This window comes from Micropterus salmoides, unplaced genomic scaffold, assembly GCF_014851395.1.
Source record: "Micropterus salmoides isolate LMB-PRFRI ecotype aquatic unplaced genomic scaffold, ASM1485139v1 Ms_hic_scaffold_18, whole genome shotgun sequence".
NCBI lineage: Eukaryota > Metazoa > Chordata > Actinopteri > Centrarchiformes > Centrarchidae > Micropterus > Micropterus salmoides.
The window spans coordinates 33408839-33414838 of NW_024040928.1; positions in this window are offsets into that span (position 1 = coordinate 33408839).

Consider the following 6000-nt stretch of genomic DNA (forward strand, 5'->3'; position numbering starts at 1 on the left):
TTAAAACTGTAAAAACATTTCTTAAACTTGGTACAATTAGTAACAGTTAACCGTAGCAAAAAACATTTGTTCTGTAACTTGACATAGATTTTCTTGTTAATTCACAAATATCTTTAATTATGGATATTTGGAAAATAAAAATATTGAATAAATGTTATTTTAATCAGTATATATTGTCTACAAGTATTGTTAAACTGTCGAAACACAGTTTTGATCATTGAAAACAGCCATAATTACTGTAATTTCACAGCTTTTGACTTTTATTATAATTCTTAGATTACAATTTAGATTACCATACTATATAATTGCCCCAAAGTGGTAAAATTACAGAAAGGTAATATTTTATTTATTGTTAAATGACAGGCGTTCACACATTTTAATGTGGTTAAAAAAGAAAACTTCCTGTAAAATTATGGGTTTGTGATGAAAAATCAATTTTAATGCCATTTTACAGATACTTGATTGAAGAGTCTTAGCTATAGGTGTATTATCAAAACCTAAAGTAAACATATTTAAATCCGTTTTTTTCATAATTAAAAATGACTATATGTTGACATTATTTTACATAAATTCATTTATCCTATAATAGAGACCAGAAACCCATTTTGAGTTATTTTGTACTAGGGTTATTTATGAAAGTTTCAGGCTTCCTTAAATTTACTTAATTTGAGCAAACTCAGACATTTACATTTAGCTGACACTTTTATCTAAAGCGACTTACAAGTGAGGTCGCACGTGGATAGGTCACAGTCGGGGATTGAACCCTGGTCTCTCACACCAAAGTCATTTGTCTTATCTATTGCGCCATCACCACCCCACAGAGCTCTTAGAGTACCACCACAATACAAATTCCCACATCTGATACTATTTATAGACCATTTTTTCAGTTCCATGCTAACAACAAATAAGCCACACAAGCAATCCATTTCAGTGTAAAGAATTGTTCTCCTGAAACAAAAGTAGTTTAGTTTTTATATACCTTATTGACAACGTTTTCAGATCTATTCATTAGAAACCTAATTGGGTCAATATAAAGAATATTTTGGATACTGTTAGACACAGCTCCAAGATTAAAGTGCAATCTGAATGTAAAGTAATTGGAAAGTATTTCTTAAAATGCTGGCATTATGCACAATCCAAAGACTTCCCTGGTTTCAATATGATATTTTATGACTTTCTAAAGCAAGTTTATGTATCTGGTAAATGTTTTTCTTGCTGTATGTGTTTCTCTGTGCTGTGCATCCCTGTTCCTTTTCTGTCCTCTAGTTCTGACCCAGGAGTGCTACAGCTGATTGCTGAATTAGGTCCACCTGGCCTTGCAAGGCAGCGTACAACTGTGTGCATGGGAGTTGGGGAAGTCCAAAAGAAGACAAGTGCGAATGTGAAGTTTTTCTTGGCAGTACAAATGAATCCATTTGTTTGCAAGTTTTTGGTATGCAAGCCAAAAGTACATTTTCAGATTCAACTGGCTTTGCACAACAACACCTCTGGATGACCTAAAGAAACCACTTGGGTTCTTAGCTCAATTGGAAAACATAAACAACGGCAAACAAAATCAACAGTATATCTATCCAAGGTCTGCAAGACATTAAGTAAGTTTCCCTTAATAATTGGTATGGTGACCAAATTCTGGAGATGTGTTGATGAGCCCTCTCCACAGAAAGTCTGGTGGCTACATGGCTGCAAAAATGACAGAGCAGATAACCACTCCCCCTCCACCACCAGCTCTTCCATTAAGTGTGAGCAATAAGCAAAAGGCAGATGATCTACACTAGCTTGACGTTCCTTACATCCAAAAAGCTTGACAGCGTTTGATTTACAATATAACTGCATTGATAAATAGGACTGTGTGATCTGACAGTTTACACTATATTACCAAAAGTATTGGGACACCCTGCCCGAATCATTGAATTCAGATGTTCCAATCACTTCCATGGCTACAGGTGTATAAAATCAAGCACCTAGGCATGTGGACTGCTTCTACAAACATTTGTGAAAGAGTGGGTCGCTATCAGGAGCTCAGTGAATTCAAGCTTGGTACCTGTGCAAGTCCATTTTTGAAATTTCCTTACTACTAAATATTCCAAGGTCAACTGTTAGTGGTATTATAACTTTATAAATTATAAGTGGAAGCGATTTGGAACAACAGAAACTCAGCCTTGAATGGGTAGGCCATATAAAATCACAGCGCAGGGTCAGCTCATCTGCAGAAGCTGCCAACTTTCTGCAGAGTCAAGAGCTACACACCTCCAAACGTCGTGTGGCCCTCAGATAGCTCTAGAACAGTGCGTAGAGAGCTTCATGGAATGGGTTTCCATGGCCGAGCAGCTGCATCCAAGCCTTACATCACCAAGTGCAATGCAAAGCGTCGGATACATGGTGAAAAGCACGCCACCACTAAACACTAGTACAGTGGAGACGTGTTCTCTGGAGTGACGAATCACGCTTCTCTGTCTGGCAATCTGATGGATAAGTCTGGGTTTGGCGGTTGCAAAGAGAATGGTATTGGCCTGACTGCATTGTGCCAAGTGTGTAAAGTTTGGTGTGGGGGTGTTTTTCAGGGGTTTGGCTCGGCCCCTTAGTTCCAGTGAAAGGAACTGTTAATGCTTCAGTATACCAAAACAATTTCATGCTCCCAGCTTTGTGGAAACAGTTTGGGAATGGTCCCTTCCTGTTCCAACATGACTGACCAGTGACCAGTGCACAAAGCAAGGTCCAGAAAGACATGGATAAGCGAGTTTGGTGTGGAGAACTTGACTGGTCTGCACAGTCCTGACCCCAACCCAATAGAACACCTTTGGGATGAATTAGAGCGGAGACTGCGAGCCAGGCCTTCTCATCCAACATCTGTCCCTGACCTCACAAATGCCCTTCTAGAAGAACTAGAAGAATGGTCCAAAAGTCCAATGATCACACACACAGCTGATTACCAGTTTTAGAACAGTATTTTGACATTTTTATTAAAGGAAAATCTAGTATTTGCAGGTGTTGTATCATTCTTTTTTACATATATTGATTACATTAACAAGATTTTTATGTGAAATTATATAATAAAACTCAATTAAAGCACTCTACTATAAATTTTAAGCCTGATTATTTGTATTATAGCAGTGTTCAACTATATTTAAAGGTAATTTAATTGTTTTTACAGGTTTATATGTTTTTAATTAAACAATAAAATCCCCAAAAATTGCACATGTAAAATTACAGACTTGTCATTATGGAATATTACCGTATTTTTACGAGTGGGTTATTTACTGTTATTTAACGGTATTTTTCTGGTATATTTCCATTCTTTTACGAGTTGGTTATTTATTGTTATTTTACAGTATTTTTCTGGCGCCCCAGCTGCCGGAATATTTCCGTATTTTTACGAGTTGGTTATTTACTGTTATGTAACTGTATTTTTCTGGCGCCCCAGCTGCCAGAATATTTCCGTTTTTTTCACATATTTTTTTTTTAACAGTGTATAGCCTAGCCTCTGTGAAACATCTGTATCCTCACTGTGCTACATTATTATAAACTATGATGAACTGGTTGTGGGTCACATCTCTCTCTCATCCGCACGCTGTCTCTCCCTCTTCGTCTTCATGCAGTTCTCAAGCATCAGTTCCCTGCTGATGACTATGTAACTGCTGTGGCTGCTTTGACATAGCCTACAGTGTGCTGGTGTTCAAGTTTGCTGTCTGCTGTAGTGTGGGCTACAATGTTCTCAACTTGTTGTAATTTGTTAATAACCTTTAGACATGCTATGTTGGCCATTTAAATGAATACAAAAACATGAATATTACAAGCTAGTATGACGTCATTATGTGGACGGACCTTCTTTCAGTGACCCCAACTGTGACTGACTTCCAACGTCCCTGTCCCTTTAAACACTAAAGTATTAGTATAAAGAAGTTTCAGTTTTTTATGAAGGGAATTGTTTGGATTAGTTCTATATTGTGCTGTCAATGATGCTGAAAGTGCAAATAATGCTTAAGGACGCCACTGACTTCACATTGCTCAGGCTGACTGACGAAAATAGACCCGTTCATTGTCCTTAATTCATTTATTCTCTGACTTTGCATCTTTATTTTTATCTTTATGCAGAATTAAAAATGGCACAGAACCAAGCCTGGATCTCCACAGTGAAGAGTGAATTTGAAAAGAGCCCTCTTGTATCAAATGTGTTTTTTGGCTTCATCCTTCTTTGCTTGGAGAAGTTAGTGGAAGTGGAGTTTATATGCCCACATGGAATGCTCTCTTTGCAGCTGCTTTTTTTTATTTTTCCTGCAGTTCTGGTTTTTCTGCTGATGATAGTATAAGGAATGTCTCAATTTGGCATTTGTAAGAAATTGATCTGTGAACAATATGAAAAGTATGCAGTCATTCTAGTGGCTCTGTGAGGCAGTGCTTTGAGCTAAATGCAAACATGTTAATAGTGACAATAGCAACATTCTGATGTTTAGCATGCATGTCACTGAAAACTGTACTTCATGGCAATTCAAATCAGTGGGAGAAAATCAGTGGAACAGACCAAACTACAGGCCAGTGTTGCCATGGTTTTAGGATGGTAAAAAAAAAAACAACTTAATACAACATTTTGGTTTGTTAACAGTGTTAATTACCAGCTTAATGGAACTCGTCTTTTCCTTGTTTATTCTTTTGCCTGTAGTTTAGGCCATTGGAATGGGGCATATCATATCGTTCACTTTAGGATTAGGAGTATATTTAATCTATAAGTATGACAAAAAAAAGAAGGGCAACTTCACGCAGAACCTGTTCAAGACAGGGACCATCAGGATCCAGAAGCTCCTGTGCCGACAAATAATTAGAACATAGATGGTTCCTGGGATGTGACTTTCCACCTAAAGAAATTAAAAAGAAATGAAAAAAAAAGACAGTGGAAATAGAAGAGGCTAAATGCTTTGAAATGATACATATGAACATAATTATAGAAAACATTTATTTTTATAAAAGTAGAACATCTTTTGTCAAATGTAACTTAAAAAACAATCCCAGTCCCTCTCATACATTTTGATCATCACAATTTGTTACTGAATCATTCATTTATAACTGAAATAAGTAAATTCAGATGTAAATCTTATTTTATATTCTGCCTCTAAAGAATGAACAGAGAAATTCCTTTTGTTTTAAGATTTAAGATATTAAGATTTTTGTGAGTTCCCAATTAAAGGGCTGTAAAATAAGAGTTGTATAAGCAATGCTTATTGTATTTTTATTTATTTTATTGTATATTACATAATGCAAGCAAAAATTGTCAAGCTAAAATTTTCTGTGTCTGTGTAAATGTGGTAAATTTACCGTTACGTGACACTTTGGTCCTTGTGTATGGAAGATTTAAAATGTACACTTTTTAAGTTAAATTTTTTTAAATTATAATATATAATATGTGTTTACTTTTTATGTATGCATTAACTGTATCATAATAACATAAAACATGTTAAATTACAATAATATTACTTTTGTTTTTAATATCTGAAGTAATTGTTTCTAATTAATACATAAGTTTTAACTGAGTATCCACTATTAATTTAAGTAGAATCTTCAAAAATATTTTACTCATCATATTCAGTTATGTTTCCATTATCATCCACATCCATAACTCATATTAGCACCAACATTAATTCTAAAGGTCTATTGTCCAAACAGTTAGGTGGTAAGTGATAAACATCTATTGCATTTATATTTATATGATATTAATATTTGTTACAAAACACATTAACCCTTTATTTTTTATAGTAAGGTCATAAGCCTTAATTTTGTCAACAGACAGCTATTTCTTCACATTTTATGAATCAAAAAGATTTCATCCAGTATTTTTCCTGTCTTTCAACTTTATCAACTTGACACACAAAAATAAATATTGGGTTATTGATAGTGCTTAGATTTCACACATAAAACAAACATTTTATTTTTCATGTCATTCATGTTTAACTTTGTTCCCAACAAAAATAATTCTCCACAACAATCTTACAATTGAAATGCTGGTGAACA